This window comes from Anser brachyrhynchus (genome assembly GCF_964034855.1).
Source record: "Anser brachyrhynchus genome assembly, chromosome: 4".
NCBI classification, from domain to species: domain Eukaryota; kingdom Metazoa; phylum Chordata; class Aves; order Anseriformes; family Anatidae; genus Anser; species Anser brachyrhynchus.
The window spans coordinates 8,820,132-8,838,202 of record NC_137698.1 but is presented as its reverse complement, the minus strand read 5'-3'; the positions used below and the strand labels follow the sequence as shown (position 1 = coordinate 8,838,202).

Below are 18,071 nucleotides of genomic sequence, written 5' to 3'. Positions count from 1 at the left end.
GTTCCTGCTAGTTAGTAAGTGGAATTACACAATTTCCAAATGGTGCTTTTCACTTAACACAAACACATATGCACACAGAAATACAAAATTTCTGTTGTAAAATGCTTCTCCAGGGCCAACTGTAAGTGGTAATTTTGTTTTTATAAACAGAGGCTAACTCAAGATTTGGCAATCCCATGTATACCATACACTCGGATTATTTTTAAACTTAAAATCATCCAAGCATCTATCTATTCATCCATCAATCCATCCATCCATGCCTATTAAAAAAACCTCTTTTCATAAACAGCTCTGCTAATTAACTCCCACATTGTAGCAATCTTTCCATTACAGAAAAAGGAGAGGGAGATTGAATTTATCTATATGTGATGAACAAATGCCCTGGAGAAGCACTTGTAATCTATCATGTCAATGTAGATGAACTCCTTGGGATTTCTTTTCTTTGTTTTAGCATCCAATAACAGTAAAAATAACACTCACAAGAATCCCGGTACTTAGGCTACACAGCTAATCAACTCATGGAAAGACATTCAAGGTTGCTCTGCATTTACCCTTTTTTGAACAATAAAACTTAGGGGTTACTGCTCCCAGGTTTGAGGTCTAATTACTGTAACAATTAGGCTCATCAGCACATTGATTATTATTATTACGAGTGATGACAAAAACCTGATCTCTACCTGATTAAATAAAAAAGAGCACTAATTGAGAAGAATAGCAAGTCTATTATTTCTGAGTCTCTGAAACAGGGCTAGACTTCCTAAACTGAGACAGCACCAACCCAGATTATGGGGACAGTAAGGGGCACCTTCCTGACAAGAAGCATCGCGGAGCTGGGCATAGCACAGCACCAAGACGCCCGTCCCTAACCCAGGCCATGCCAGCTTGCCACTGCAATTTTCAGAAGTCGTTTATGACCATGACGCCTCTCAATACAGCTCTGCAGCCGCTTTTGCGATGATTTGTAAATGCTGCAGTCTACTTGCACCTTTTTTTCCTCGGTTAGGGTTGGGCATGGACACCTACCACACAGTTATGCGGGCAGTTTGGCTGCAGAAGGTGTAGGAGTAGGAGCCCTGTGCCACTGATGTAGGAATTAAAATCCCCTTTCACTGGGTGTTTGAAAACATTTCCAGTTCTGGGGTGTGTCAAAGGGAGATTATCATGGTCTGTTACACTCCTCTGGCATGTGAAGCATGCCACAAAAGAGCTAAGGTTTTTATTTTATTTTAGCCATTTTACATAGACAAATATTTAGATATTTCAAAACTACTGAAAAAATAATTTAAAAAACCCTAAGGCTAATTGTTTCAAGCCTCATACTTTGATATAGAACCAAACAGAATGGAAACAAACTGGTTATCTTGCATTTCTCCCAGTCTCCTTCTCTCCCCACTTTACTTTCTACAGTTCCAGTGGGCAAGAAACTGCTTTGTGAGTTTGTATTGCCTTGCAGGCCTGAACAGGACATGGCAAACCCCACTTCAGCTCCAAAACCCATCTAAATGAAAGGCTGTGAACTATGCTTTTTACTTGGTAAACCTCTCTTAAAAACAGTCTACAAGGAATATTGGTTTTAAAAACACGCCGAGATCCAAAGCATTAAGCAGTCTCCAGCTGGTTATTTCACCCCAGAAAAACTATTGGTACTAGTTCCACTTACGGAAAGAAAATAAGACTTATTCATTTTCAGTGGAGGAGGAAATGTGTTGTAGTACATAAGTAATCTACTTGCATGTGAACAGATACACTTTCTTGATCAATAAGAAAAAACACTGGCTCCGCATTTCTCAGACAAATCTCCCCCTTTTCTTTATGCAATATTTCAAAGCTATGCATACATAATGCAGCTGCCAAAATATTTGATGTGGTTTTAATGCTGATGAGTAAACCCTTTCACAAGCATTAGAAAAAAAACTTTGGGTTTCTAATGATGTTGAACAGCCAGCTAACAAACAAACATTCCCATAAGCAACTTGGAGGCTGCATTTTACCACAGCAGCACGTTCCTCTGAGGAGAAAAGCTACCAAGACTTGGTAGATGGGAGGGAGATGCGCCTTCTGAGCTGCACGGTTCATTTTATCCCGTGCAGCCCCATTTCACAGGGCACCATATTAATCCCGAGCACCGCCTGCTCCGAGCAGCATGATGCAAATATAAATTCACCTTTCAATCACTTCTGCGGGTTAATGACACTGAGTAATAGCACATTAGCAAAGTGCCACTCCAGACACCAGTCAGGCATGCCAAACAGATAATCTGACAAACGTTTCAGATTCATTTTCCATGAACAGAAACACTGTTCAGGCTTATTAACTAGCAAATCTGCATACAGTGCAGTGCAGAGCGCAGAGGCTCCATTAAAAGTAGCAATCTATCTCATTAATGTAATATATAATGGTATTTGGCCTTTTCTATTGTAAATTTTTTTTAAAAATATGCTCATGCTCTGTAATGTTGTAGTATATTTGCACTAATTGGTTCATATACTCAGTTCAAGTTTTTGATATAGAGGAACTTCCCTGATGGTTTACAGCAACATTATATTTTAGGTTCTGTAGCTTTCAACAATGCAGATAACCTAGGTAGCTTTCCCACCTCACGAACTGCTCTCTATCATCACTTCATTTTTCCTGTTCCTACTAAATGCTTCCCTTGCAGAAATACCGTGCGCGTATCTGGTCTTCGTGTCCGTTACTACATCTCTGCTTTTACAGATATTATTTGAGGATGTGAAAGAGCAGAGCTACCAGGGCTGATTGCTCCCTTAGTCCAAAATCAATAGCAGATGAACAGGATTTGTCTTCTTATCTCCAACGTAATTGATAACCAAATAGGAAAAAGGGCATCTAAAAAAGAAGAACGGTTCCCCAAAATGTTCATTCAAAATTGTAAATAAAATTACTTCAGTGCTTTCACAGCCTTTAAATATCGATCTTACTAGGATGCTGGAGAACAAGAACATTGCTAAAACAATACATTAAAAGCAAACTTCCCTGTGGGTTTATCCAAACCCAATTCTAACAGCAAGTACATATACTAAAAACCCAATTAAAGCACTGTTCCTGTTCAGAAAGCAGAAACAATGCTGTGTTATCCATATGTCAGCTCAATTCATATATATATTTTAATAACAACCGGGATTTGTAAAACTATCTATAGACGTTTCCTCTGTTGGATAAATCTTAACCATCTTCATTAGACCAGCTTGTTAGCTTCAGTTCTTTGGACCTTAATCCAGGAGCGGTGTTTTAATCTGATTTTTCCCATGTAAAGACTACAGGGGAGATGGGGGGTGCCCTTTTACCCTAGAAAAACTGCTTTTTATTTTGTCTGCACTGGGATGTGACACATTGGTCCACTTTGTGTGAACGTGCTGAGGTTTGCAGGGTCACAACCTGTCCCACCTGCCAAAAAAATGTACCAGGACACCACTTCTGCCTTCGTGCCCTTGAGTTAGTCCATGTCCAAGAAAGCAAAGTGTCTTTTGTGATTGGGTCATTAGTCTTATTAACCATGGATAAGAGATTTGATTCCTGGTGTAGTTTCTTTGTCACTCTTGGTGTGGCTCCTCAGGTTTGTGCCTGAATAGCAGGTGCACCTTCTGGATCATCTCAAGCATAATTTTATTTCCACAAGTGAAGAAAATACTTGGTTTTAATCTGATTTTATTAATCTTCAGGGATTACTGATTAACCTGATCTGACTGGAGACAAATCCTACCCATGCGGTTCTGTTCTCAGCACTGGACCACAACCTTACAGTGTGCTCCCGGCAAGGATCAGCACGTGGCAGCATCCTTCAGGGACAGGCAGTCTCACCCTCTCTTTCGTGATGCCTTCAGTCACCAGGAGCATCACCTGAAGGCCTCACCAACCTTTCTGCAACAGCTTCTGGGCTGCAGCCACGGAGCAGGGGTATAATTCCCTTCCCACACGCCAACATGCCTCTCCTGCAATTTGCCACTTTGGAGTTCTTTTTTGGTGCCATAGCACTCCTTTTTAGGGTGTAAGCAGCTACAGGGGTACCCTTTCACTGTTGGCCTCAGATCAAAGCAGCCCAGGTCTCTTCTGGTTTTTAATCTTGTGTTTCATTGAGTCTACTTCACAGTGGGATGCAGAGTAGTAAAAACGACATGTTGTGCTGGTTTGACACTTCCAGGGTTTCTCCAGAATACTTCAGGAAGGATTTCAGGTTTGTATTGCTGGCTAATGATGTATTTGCTTTATTGTTGGTTATATGGAATGGCTCACACACTATTTCCTTTAGAAATGCCTCAAGTGCCTGCATTGGTTACAATTCTTAAATAACCTAGTTTTTAATGACACTGCAGGGTATTTAACAACAAAATACTGCTGCAATTATGGGATGGCAAATAAATGTGTTATTGATTAGTTCAGAATTTGTGATGACAGTGATGTACCAGGACTCAGGAGATTCAATTTCCAGCACATCTGTGAAGATGCTGGGAGATTACGGGCAAGTCCGTTTATTTTTCAGTCCAGCCCTTCTGCAAAACAAGGCAAAAACACTTAATTCTCCCCAGACTGTGTGTCTGCTCAGATGAAGCAAGCTCCTTTCTACTGGAATGTCTATGGCACATGCAGCAGCCCAGCCAAGTGAGCCCTCATCTTGTGCAAGTGCCTCAGCTGCTACACCACTAAACAACAAACCTACTCCTATGAAGTATTAAATCATAGTGAACTGAAGTTACAGCTGGTTTAGGATTTAGTTCAACAGGCAGTGGGTTCCTTAAACTTATAGTCTGTAGCTCACAGTATTCCACATATCTCTATGCATAGCAAGCCAGTCAAGCCCTTGCTTTCCCTTGAATCACACACATTGTTTTACATACATTACAGTTGACAGAAACTCAGCAGCAGAGTAATTAAGAAAACAAGCAAACTGTAGAAATGGACCATATAAGGAAGAAAGCAGAAATGTCACCACCAGCCTTCAGACATATGGCTCTCCAAGGCCCTCCTTGCACTACACAACTTTCTCTGCTCCATCAAGCCCAGATGCCTGCTTGTTTTGGAGGAGAATTTGCTTAGAAAACGTCTCATGGCCAGCATGATTTCATACCTCATTAGTGTGGTCCTGATGCAAGTAATGGAAATAAAAATCTTGGAAGCCTGCACTGCTGTACACATGCAGAAGCTGCTTGCTTATCAGATACTTAAGGAAGGCAATGGAAACTGAAGGGAAAAATGGGGCAAGTGCTACAATCAGGTTAGCTACTAAAAGGAGGGAGGGAAGTCACCAGTGGTATTTTCAGCTTGAGAGAGTATTGTCTCCATCATTTCTGGATGGGAAAAACAGCTCACTGTTTTCCCATTTATGCTAGCAAGTTTTAAGGTTTTAAGATCAGTGTTAAAAAATCCTCTTATTCTTTCTTTCTTTCTCAACTCACATCACATCAGTAAGATTACAGCACTGCCCCACAAATGCTTGTGTGGCTACAGGCCAGAGAGCAGTAACCTGCTGAAGGGGGGTAAGAGCAAGCAGTGGAGGGGTGGGGAGTACTGGGAAACCCCCTAAGTCACCTTTGCTGACAAGGGAAGACACACTAGTTAGGTCAATCCATTAGTTATTTGATTGTATATTATGGAAATAGTAATCTCACTTGGTTTGCCACTATTAGTAATTTACAGACTTCCACCTTGGAACATCTCCAGTCAAAGAAAATGTGTATAGGTACCCTTGAGTAGATTACCTTTTCTCACGTGAAACACGAACAAATTGGGCATTCAAATGCAAAGCAGAGCTTTAGTGATAAAGTTTCCACTAGGGCTACAGAAACTGGTCTCTGATCCACTGGCCACTATTCCAGTAAACAAGCTAACTTTGACTTGATGTCAAAATCCATAATATTTTACGATTCTGTCACACGAAACAGACTACCAGCAGTTTTCCTTGGTGCGTTACATGAAAACATCCAGTGAAGGAGTGAGATGTTAAAATAAACAGAAAAAACATTCTTTCAAGTTTTCTTCAGCCCATCAATTGAGTACCACTTAAACATCAGCTGAGCTGTTGTCCTGTATCGTAGCTAAACTCCACATCAGTTGATTACTGCAAGATCTAGTTGTGTTTTCCAAGTTGGCAGCTACACAAACATTAAAACAGAAGAAAGAACTAGCACTGTAGTCTGCACTCTGTTTTAGTAAGCTTGGCTGGCCAGTATCAATATTAAAATGTTCGATATGTGGCTGTTCTTCCTTTCTCTACCACTGAAAGAACTTGAATTTCTGCAGGATGGCCCTGTGGTCTCCAAGCAGTATCTTATTGATGGGGCAAACATTTTTACAGATTAACGCTGACACAAATTTTGTCCATGATTAGAGACAATATGGAAGCTGTTATCAGTAAGAACGAGCTTAGATATGGTGTTAAAGGAAAGAATCAAGCATTTTCAGCTGGTCCCAGCATGTCTCCTGGGGCAGTGGCTGAGCCCTAGCACATCCCACAACCACCTGGTGCCAGCCCACTGCAAACACCACTCCTGCATTGCCTTGCTTTCAGGATGCCCCGGCAAACTCCCTGGCCTTTCTCTGATACACCAGAACATCCATGAGCAAGCAACACTGGCTCCATCAAGCATCAAATCATCAGTCTTACAGCCAGCATGTAACTCACCCCAGCCATTTCCTCTCTTGCTTGGCAGCTGACCTCCTGCAGAGGCAGCTGAAAGGGGCATTAATGTTTTTTGTCAGCCCACTTTGTTAAGCAGCTATCAAAATTGAATCAATGCCTCCTCCATTGTCTTCACCTTCTCCTTTCCATTTTTTTTCCTGTATTTCACCTCATCATTGCTGTGGGCTTCGGACTGTGATTTATCACCAGGCTGACCAGGCTGCTGCTTCATGGGAGCAATAATCAAAACTGTAATTCCAAAAAGTTTGCTTTTCCACGTGCTGTTGCTGAAGGCAACAACTATATCCACGCTACCCTTAAACATAACTCATGCTCCACCTTTTTCAGAAGGAAGAGATAGGAGAAAGACTTGGAAAAAACCAGACCAAAAAAAACCAAAAACTTTGCCCTTCCCTAACTCTTCCTTTTTCTGTTCTTCCATTTCCTAGCTCCTGCCACAGAGACTGGCTGCAGGGTTACGGCAAGCAGCTGTAATATTGCCAGCCAGGGAAGAAGGGTGGCCAGCAGGGGAGAAGCAAGGCAGAGAGGTAAGGACACACTCGCAGGAGGCAGTGGAGAGGGCTGGTCCCTCCCTTGCACACCACACCTGGTGCATGCCTGCATTGGTAACTTGTCATCCTTACATTTATGCATATATGTACTGTAGAGCAACCTTGTTCCCATTTTTCATCTTGCAATTTTTCTCCCCTGCGTCCACCTCACACACCTGTCTCACATGCAGCCAGCAAAGGATTTTTATTAGCAATCATTTTCACGATGACACCTGCCTTTTTCTACTGCATGTTTGCAATGCACCTAGCACAATTAAGAACTGACCCTTAAATGTGGCCTGGAAGAACTATGTTAATAGAAATAATAAATCGTTACAAACAACGCTGTCACAGGGAAACTTGTATTCTCTTCCCTTTCACCCCCCATTCCCCAGCATGGTGTGGGGGCAAAGGTAGAAGAGAGGGGGCAGAGCTTTTTGAATTAAGAGCACATGGACTTTCAGCAGAGGATGGGAAATAAATCAGGAGAACCATGCACAGGACCACAGCCTACTAGTGCAGACGCTACCTCTTATGCACAGCTAACTCTACCATATAGGAATGAAAGATATGAAATATTTCTTCAGGGTGATGCAACATTGCACTGATGCTGCAGGAAGGCTCAGACACTGAAACATCTTAAAGGCTTAAATGAATCCTGGGCTTCTTTTCTAAAGCTTAAGAAGGATCAGTGCAACATCTCCCCCTCTCCCCCCCTTCTTTCTGACAACCCAGATACTCTAAAGAAATCAGCTGAAAGCTCTAAAATGACTCTTCCTCCCCAGTGCATACCGTTCTGCATGGGCAAATTCCTGCACAGACAAAACTGTGGAAGGAACGTGTCAGTAGGTAAACAAGATCAATCCCCCCCCCCTTCCCACCCCCTCCGAATTGTTTCTCTGCACCTATGTAGTATTTCAAATGAATCCATCAGTCTCAAAACAGTTTGGAATATCTGACATTTGTAATTTTGCCCCCTTCCATCAAAGAAGGCATTTCAACTATGTGAAATTTATATTCCATTTACATCCAGTACTGTCCTATTACTGAAGTGTCTCTGATGAAAGTTCCTACAAAAAAGAAGCAAAAAAATCATTAACTCACTGCTACTAGCCCACGTTAGGGAAAAACGAGTGTCTTCGGGGAACAGGATTTTCCCAGGACAGATGAAATATGAGGTTGGTTTTCAAAATATATATATATATACACACATATTGCATACATACATGCATTTATATGAAGAAGGGAGAGTCAGGGGAACTATAAACTGGCTAATAGTAATTTCACAGAACGTATCAACAATAACACGAAGACTTTCATCATAAAGCACCTCATTGTTTAATACGTGGTATTCATCTATTAAAAAGGCTCGGGAGGGCTGAACCAGACCAGACAGCCCCAAAGCGGGAGTATTGCTACATTACTTAACCTCATCAGTTGCTTAACGTTGCATGTCCAGCACCATGTTTGTTTTGCATATTATGGCTTTTCCACAGGGTGCAGTTTCAGCAGAGTTTTGAGATCATTGGAAAGCACGCGAGCGAATGAGCCACCCAGCCAGCCCTGGGATGTCTCTGGTACCTCATGATCCGACACACCAGTAGCATCCGCTTTCTTCTCACTGCTGGAAGAACAGCAGGATCCTTATCAATTAGCACAGGGTTATCAAAGTTCCCCAAACGGAAAGTTTTACCTTCTAGATAATGCAGTCTGTCAAGGAAGCGAAGCTGAGTCTCACTACCACGGGTACCAGCAAGTGTTTCCCCACTGACTTCTTGTGGGAACAGATTTGGGGTTTCCTGTTCGCCCTGTGCATGCACCACACACAAGGAAACAGAAATGATGCTTTGGGATGAGTCACCTGGGTTGAACAGCATAAGACATGTAAGGGATATTGCCACGTTAAACACCAAACCTTCTACCAATATCCTTGTTCTGCCCTTTTCATAACATCTTACTTTACTTACATGATTTTCTTTAATTGCTCTAAAAATATTGCAGCTAAACTTAAATGCTATTTACAGCACATAGTACACACTTAAGTCAAAATTCCTTGAGATGTATTCAATACCAGTTTCCCTCTCAAACCCGTGACTCAGTGCATTTGTCTGTGTTTGGGAACACATCAGTCTGGAGATTATTTCTGCAGCCCTATATCTACACAAGCTAACTGATTGCCCACTTGGGCCCCCAGAGCCCATCTCGCAGCTTTTGCATCTAGGTGAAAGTGTCTTGTACTAGTCTCTCTCCTTACAAGAAATCTCTGGCCCCAATCTTGGTCCATTTTCGAGAGACCCTGAAAGGGATGGGGCCCTTCTCCACACAACAGGCCAGAAAATAGACTTGTTTTCACCCTTCTACCATGGTCAAGCATCCAGGAGCCAACTGCCTGGTGTTGCTAGCCCAGCGAATCAGCAACCCTCTCCTTTCTCATGACATACACTTAAGAGACTGTGCCATATTACAGCAAGCAGAGTTAGCTTCCGTTTCAATGCCCTTTTTTTTTTTTAAATCTGATCTGGCCCATGTCAGCTTCTCTATGCCTACACTGATTTGGGGAGCTCTGCAGTGCTGAAATCATCTCTTCCTGGCATCACTGGATAGATCCTACAGTGTGCAGTATTCTAGTATAAACAGCAGGTGATAATAGTTTAATAGTATTGAGTTTTGTTTCAGATTCCCCATTCTGCAAGATATAGAAGTGCTTTCCACCCTACCACTTGCTTAAAAAACAAAGAACCACAAAAAAAATAAACTAAAAAAATGTTTAAAATAAAGGGAAACGAAAACCCAAGCATATTTATCTCTCTTGAAGCCAAAATGCTGGGAGTGCATTGTTAGCCCACATAAAGTACAGTTTATTTCAAGAGCAACCTGTGGCCGCCAGTGAGCTGTCGGCAGTAACATGGCAATAGTTCTGAGTCCACAGGCAGAACATTCTGACTTTCTTTCACTGCTGGTTTCATGGTCTTTATTTCAGTTTTCTCTATGATCAGTCCAAGTAGACAATGTCCAACGACTGCAAACGGAGCATTAAACTCTCCACAAGAGATCTTAAAGTGGCCAGAGGTACTGCCAGCTTACTTGTTTTTCTCTGCAGTTCAGCACTCACATGAAAGTAACTTAAAACAGATAAACTCCCATAAGGTATTGACTGATATTTTCTTTATCTGATTTATTTAACAGGTTTTACTCTTTTACTGATACAGTGCAGCAGCCTTGTGGCTGCCTCAAAGCAGACAAGCAAGAAAAAAAAGAGTAGCGAGCAACCAAGGGACAGAAACAAGCAGAGAAAGGAGTATTTTAAAATTCCCCTGCTATCACGCCTAACGCATAAGGGACAAACCTGGGCTTCTGTAATCATAGTAAAGCAGAGGAAATGCAAGACTTGGAGAACACTTAGCAGAACTGCACCCTTTCCCTTTTTGCTTGTAATTCCTGGAGTCTCCAACCTAAAGCGAGCTCATCAGCTGCTGAACACTAACCAGTCTCGTCATTACTCCTGTTTAAGCGATGTAGAATGGGTTACTTTATTGCCCTGTTTGCTTAGGGAAGGAATACATGTGACATCCATTGTTTAAAATGCACTAAAAGCCAAAATGTGGGAGGCAATTTTAACTGTTTAATACAGGAGCTTGTAGCATGGTGCTCACTGCTTGTATCTGTATTGGTTGAATGATTTGAGAAAACTTGCAGTAATATTCACTAGGTTGGGATAGTTAAAGCACAGGGGCTTCCTGCTGGCCAGAAATCAAAGCCTAATTGCTGCGGTTCAACCCAACAAGCAGCTAAGCACCACACAGCTGTTCGCTCACTCTCCTCACCCTGTCAGTGGGATGGGGGATAGAATCAGGAAAAAAAGGTAAAACTTGTGGGTAAAGATAAAGACAGTTAAATGGGACAAAAAGGGAAATGATAATAAAAATAAAAGTATATACAAAGCAAGTGATGCACAAGGCAATTGCTCACCACCCACCACAAAATGACCAGCAGTCCCTGAGCAGCATCACCCCGGCTAACTCCCCCCAGCAGTTTTATTGTCTATCGTGACGCCAGATGGTATGGAATACCCCTTCGGCCAGTTTGGGTCAGCTGTCCTGGGTCTGTCCCGTCCCAGCTCCTGCTGCACCCCCAGCCTGCCCACTGGCAGGGCAGCATGAGAAGCTGAAAAGTCCTTGGCTCTGTGTAAGCACTGCTCTGCAACAACTGAAACATCTGTGTGTTATCAAAACTTCTCACCCTAAATCCAAAACACAGCACCATGCCAGCTACTAGGAGGAAAATTATCACAGCTGAAAGCAGGACACTAATAGCTAACCCTTTTACAATAAATCACAACCAAGCTAGACTTGTCTTCTCATCCATAGATTGTACTGAAGATATAAGTAGTTATTGATGTTATGTAGTGAGTAGAAAGCTGGATAAAAAAAGCTCCAGAATTTTATATGCTGTAAAGTGATGAATGACTGACAAGAAAACTTGCGTTTTCTTTTTCCTTTTCTAATTTTATACTTTCAGCTCACTTCTGTCACCTACAAAAATTCTTGACATTTGAAAAAGTCACAAGATTATCAAAAAACTTTTACAGACATGTATGGAAACCAACCCCCAAACAGGTATTTCTAAAGAGAATACAATATTTTTTCTTCAGTCTGCCAAAAAGAAGCTGATGACTGCTGATACAAATCATCATACTTAAAAATGTTAAGCTATTTCTTTCTGTAGCTATAACAAATAAAAAGATTATCAGATATACAGTCTAATTTGGCCTCGAATTTATAGATGAGTGAATTATAATAAAAATTCTACAGTAATAGAGTAATAACATATGCAATTACCTCAACAAATAAATCAAGTCAGTAGGTGATAGCATTAACATAAAGGGGGTTGAATTTGGTGACCCCTGAGATATAGACTTAGCTCTCAAAGTCTGGTTCAAAGTAATTGGGCTTCTCAGGGCATGTGAAACACACCCGACCCTTTCGTGCAGATATTTGTCTATAATTACTTGCGGTTCACACATGCCTTCAGAAATGTTGGCACATTTTATTGGGGACATGGCCAATTAATTATGATTTACTATAAAATAGGTATGACTATTTTTTTACTGCCTGGTAACATTCTCTGCTCATAACTAAAGTGCCACACTTTATGCAGCAGGTTGCTATACAGAAGAGTAATGACTTTGGGATCATGGATGCCCATGGATAGATTGTGCCCTAGGTGTAGGTCCTGGCCTTACAGACAACCATCCTTCAAATGCACCATGTGTCTGCTGCATCCCATCATACTGCCACGTGTGGATTTGGGGAGTAAGAAGGACAGACGCTGTGGGGCTCCTCTCCTTCAACCTGACTGAAAACTGGCAGGTATAGATCTATGCATTGTCTGTATTTAGGGGAATGCATGCCTAAAACACAAGTATTTCAACACCTAGGCTTGATGGCCAACTCAGGAGCAATTTTAATAACAGCTTCAGGCTGGGAGATCAAGCAAATTTTGTCTACAGAGAAGTTCCTGGGACACTCACATTTTTATGGGGAGTATCTCACATCCCACAAGCTTAGCCTGAAGCTTTACTTTTGTTCTGAATCAGTTTGGGTCTCCTGGACTTGTGAAAATTTGCAAATACATAATGGAGTACCTTAACCCAAGGCTGCAACATAACCAAATGGTGTTAATTTATGAGGAAGGTGTCTTGTCATACAGTGACATAAAATCATGACAGGATGTGCCTGTGTCACACATCAACACAACATGACATGTAGCTACAAACAGTGAGATGGAGTTATTCTGTGCGGTACAACAAATACCATTACCTCTAGTGAAAAACCAAAGGCAAAAGCTGAGTTGTGTCAACTACAGGGACAAAACAGCCTGTAGTACAAATCTCTTGGAGCCCGGCCAAAACAAACAACTAACAGAGACAAGATCACACACTTCTGAGATGTAAGAGTGGCAAGCGGGTACTGCTTACAGAGCTTCTCAGAAGCATCCATTCTTTGAATGCATTCTTTTCGTTGTTAATTTTTTTTGCCATTGATACAGTGCCAAGGCCAAATAAAGTAACACTGAATATTACACATAGCATACTTTAACTACTTACTGCCCAGCTTTTATTATTTCTTCTTTTAAAAGTGTGTTAATATGTCTATAACATGAACATCCAACTTTTGCAAATAAGATGGCCGAGTGGAGAATGTCAGCCCTCTGAAAACTCAGCCAAGCGTGAAACAAAACTGGTTATTTAAGCAGCAAACATTGAGAAGTCTGTTAAATCATCTGATTTGTGTAACCTGAGCCACACCATGTGAGGTGTTTCCTCTCCACTGGCTTACTCTGACCACCACAAGGTGGAACAGAACAGGGTGCCTTAGAAATGTCAACCTCCGTTTATCAAAGAGCTTTGTAAAATTACTAAAATAACATTTCAGCTACAGTGGTTGCCCTTAGAAGCTTGCCAAATGCTTCTGATAACTGAATAGGTACCTCAGTAGTCCCAGTATGTCAAGAATTTCCTCCCGTAAGTAGCAGGAAACACAAGGGAGTACTCAGGCACTGCGGCAGCTAATGCTGTGCTGGCAATCTGAAACGGAGTGCACACTGCAGTGCCCCACTGTCACCTTCAGCCCTGAGAAAATACGATGCATTTATCAGTTGGGATACAAAACCAAAAGTTACTCCATAAGCAGCAGAAGTGATGAAGCCTGGTTTCCTTTGAATTTGTGCCTGACACCCCCTAGACCTCCTTCCCCTGTCTCGCTGGGCTCTCATCCCTGGCAGCACAGCAGGCTTCCCAGCACAGCTGCTGGGGTAGGGAGCTTACACACTTTGCTCCACCTGGACACCGGGTAGATCCCTTCTTGCATCCTGCTGCTGATTTTCAAAGAGCTCAGAGAAACAAAGGTCCCCTTACCTCTTTCTGCTGAAATTGGCTATTAAAAAAGTTTTTTGGAAGGGTAACCTGACAGAAGCAAGAGTGTCTATGCTTCACTTCTCTGGGAATCCAAAGTGTTTCTGCTCTGTCCACTTAAAGGAAAGAGGAGGAAATTGCAAAGACGAACAGCTCATGATAACACTGGCAAACATGTGCATATAAACTGGTAAACTCTGGTTCCATTAGAGATGATGGCAATTCTGATAAAGGTCAGTGTTTCCCACTGACTTTATGCAACTGACACATTTGGGAAGACAAACGTACTTTATCTTCATCATTTCACAATTTTGCTTACTTCTCTCCAGTAATGCACCACTATAGTAAAGCAAACACACAGCTTCAAGAACCAATCCTATTGATTAGCTTTAGCGTGATTTTATGTACTCTCCCTGCATTTTCTCTTTAAGCTGTTAACATTTACTGGAGCTGACCTCCTCTGTGCCAGCCTTACAGCACCAAGAGCTTCTCGTGGATAATTAAAAGCGACAGTGCTCCCTTTGGTTAAAATTAACAGAGGTGAAACTTAACAGAAACTGCCTACTTGAGTAGTTGCACCACTCTCCATTATCAGAATTTAAATTATTAACTCTCCTTAGTTTTATCATGATTAATTATTAAAATTCAGCTGCTTGTCAACATATTCATCATAGAAGGGATAGATTAGCAGCATCTCGTACTATATTGGCTGTGCTCTAAACAGTGACCCTTTGGCAGTATTTCATGTCTCAAAAGGATTCTTGTACTGGCACATTTTACTCAGGGTAATGAAAGAAGAAACAGGCACCATCACGTTGGAAATTTAAGACCAAATCCTGCCCTTCCTTTTGTCCCAAGCATCCCACTGAGTTACGGGGGAAAACAAGAATCAGAGACAGTTGGCATGTGTTACACAGCAGAAGGAGGAAGGAATTTTGTGATTTTTTTAGCCTTATTCACTCAGTCCTCTTCCCTTTAGACTGAAGATTTAGTTTTCCAGAAGCTACATGCTGCTGAGTTGTAACAAGGTTTGCCTCTACTGTCAAAAGGCTGCAGTTGAAAGTACTCATTTTGATGGTCTGTATTATTTGGCACTGAAGACAAAAGACTTTATTTGAGGAAAGATTTTTTTTTTAAATAGCAACAATTACAATTCTATGTGGTGTCCTGCATATTTAACACTTATTGGAAAAGTCAGCTGAATACCACAGATTGCAATCAACATCTTTCACAGATGCCAGTCTTTTTTTTTCCTTTGACTGTTCAGAGCTTTGCAAGTCATTAGTCCATTAGCACAAAGTTAAAGTACGCCAATCAATGTCATTTAAAGCTGTAGGTCATCTCGGGTTTTCGTAAACAGTCTTAAGGCTAATGACAGCTACGTAGCCTTCTGCTCTCATTTTCACTTCGTCTTGAGCCTTCTTTGAAACATTAGATTTGACATTTGCAAAGAAATAAACCTACTGCAGGTGCTACTTTTCACTGCAATAAAATACAAATTATGTTCTCAAAATTCACTGGGAGGCTTAAAAAAATGCAGGATATTGTGACCTGGGTTTATTCTTAAATGTTCCAACACCCTTGGTTTTATTGGGATGATGTGAAAGAAGCCATGCCAGGAAGAACTGTAAGTGTTTGGCTTTAAACAGTTTTTACTCAAAGGTTAGAAAAAGTCTTGAACTTGAGTTACATGGCTGGGCAACAGTAAATTCAGGTCTGAACTCTGGTCAGACCCCTTGCACAGCCTTAGGCATATCACTTCATCTCTCAGAATGTCTCAATTTCTCCCTCTAAATGAAATGAAAACATTGCCTGATATTTTCCCCCTTTATGTCTAGGTAGCACAATGGTCAGTGTTTTGGATCATTATATTAAACCGGCAGGGGGTTAAATAGGCCTAGTGGGTCTTCTATCAACCTGCCACTTTCTGCCTCCCTATGGGGAAAAGCCCATTTGGTGTCCCATTCCTGGGATGTGTAACTTGGAAGAGAAACAGATAAACTTCTGCTTGGAAGGAATTACTGAGTGGCTAGGAAATAAAACTGATGAAAGTCAAAGCACCGACTTCGAGCCTTCCGAGAGGGATGAGAGTGTTGTTTGTACCAGCAGCAGACAGGGGACTGTATTTACTCCCCAGTCTATCAGATGTCAGGTAGCCATGGGAGTATACCACGAAAAGGGTGGCTGGGCTCCCTGAAGAAGTGTGGGTGCAGACGTCTGCAACACCAGGAACAGGCACGTACCCAGGACAGGGTGAGAAGGAGAGCCTTAAAGATGTCCTTGCAAAATTTAAAGGAAGAAGAGGGAAAGCTTCCCATTGTCTTCACTTCTATTTAGCCATCCAAACAATTCTTCAGTCCTGGTTCTACTCAAAGGTAAGGGGCTGCTACCTTGGGCATGCTGCTAGACCTGGAACAGGAATCGAACACTCTGCTCAGGAATAACTCCCCACCACGAAGCAGTGCAGGCAGCCCCAGGTAACTGCCTGCCCTTGCCATCGATGCATGCTCAGAAAGTCGCCTAACTGGCAATATTCAGTGGGAGGTGTGAGGACTCGCCTCTGCACTGTCTAGAGAAGCTCTCCCTCAGGCAGCGTGCGAGGACACAAGGGCTGGGACAAGGATTTTGCCCAGAGCTTGCTGAAAAAAAGTCATCCTTTCATCTTAGCTTTGGCAATTGTGGGAAAGGAATTTGCAGGTGGCTTTGCACTGTTTCACACGTCCCTGAATTAGAGATAATGAGGAAACAAGCAGTAGAAACAAAAACTTGAGCAAGGTCAAGATAAAGTAAACTGGCTACAGTGTTAAAGATGAGCTTTGGGCAGTGGCCAATTGCTGGCTGGCTCAGGCACATGTCTGAGGGTCTCTAACCAACTGTATGACAGATTTGGGCATGTGGGGCTATGGGGAAAGTATATGTAGTAGTGAAAAAGGGCAATAAACGCCTCCTGTTCAAGAGCCATCAGGAGTCCGTGTCTTTCATCCCTTCAGGCAATGAAAGGATCCTCATGGAAGGGAGGGAGAGTGGGTACCAATATGAAAGTCTGTATTTTATTTCATTCTTTTTTTAGGTTTGAGATTTTTAGACTAACTTCTTTCCCTTCCTTCTGAAGGAATATTGGCATGGTATCCGTAAAGAAAATTTGGATGAAATAAACTTAGTTCTCTGAAGCTTCTGCCAGTTTTTTTCCTCAGATCAAAGATACAAGTTCTGTTTCAGAGACGTAAACCCAACAGCTAATAGCCAGGACACTCAGTGGGTGTTTCTCAGTAAAAACTGAAATTCAAGTCCCTGGTCTGTGTCAGAACAGACTCAAATGGGTGCAGGCTATTCTCATTTAATCCTCCTGTGAACAGTGCTGTAATCCTAAATGTTTGTATGTAGTTTCCAGCCCTATTAAAGTACCTCATTACATCTTTGCAACAGAAGAACATCCCTATAGGGTTTTTTGTTGGTTTTCTTGGTTTTGTTTTACTTTTTTTTTAATGCCAGAAAAGTATATATTTTAAAAACAAGGAAGGGAATTCCTAGAACAAAGTCCAAATACTTGTAGAAAAGAGGAAGTCACCATCCCAGGGGACATTAAACTAACTTAGAGTTCCTCTCATGATAGATTCTCTGCACTACTTTGGTGAAAGAGCTGAGCACGAGGACAAAGCCATTTCTGTGACAGTCCTGCATGAGTCTAAATGTCTCAATGTTAAAAGCAGAAATATTTCTTAAATACTGTGGGTTTGCTTTGCTTAACACCCAACCAACTCACCTTGAGTAAAGGCAGCATTGTGCATGGAGTCACTCCAGATGAGCCAGCAGGGTAAGGAACATGCAGCTGTGTTGACTGAGTGTGCACCAGCTTCAAACTGCATCAGCAAATGGACTGCAGAGCTGCCAGATTGTTAGTTTATTTTGTTCCTTTTCTGTCTCCTTTTTCCTTCCTCCCTCTCTTCCTCCAGAAGAAGGAATCTTAAAGTAT

At 41.8% G+C, this 18,071-nt stretch overlaps 1 protein-coding gene and 1 long non-coding RNA gene across 6 annotated transcripts in view; both read right to left on the bottom strand.

Annotated features, from left to right (window-relative positions):
* Window positions 1-18,071, bottom strand: part of UNC5C (unc-5 netrin receptor C) — a 250,298-nt gene that overhangs the window by 178,918 nt on the left and 53,309 nt on the right. The window lies entirely within an intron of this gene.
* Window positions 1-18,071, bottom strand: part of LOC308194771 — a 74,988-nt gene that overhangs the window by 28,891 nt on the left and 28,026 nt on the right. The window contains exon 2 of the long non-coding RNA XR_013950851.1: window positions 1-18,071. This exon is cut by the window's left edge and continues 28,891 nt beyond it. This is a non-coding gene — a long non-coding RNA (uncharacterized lncRNA).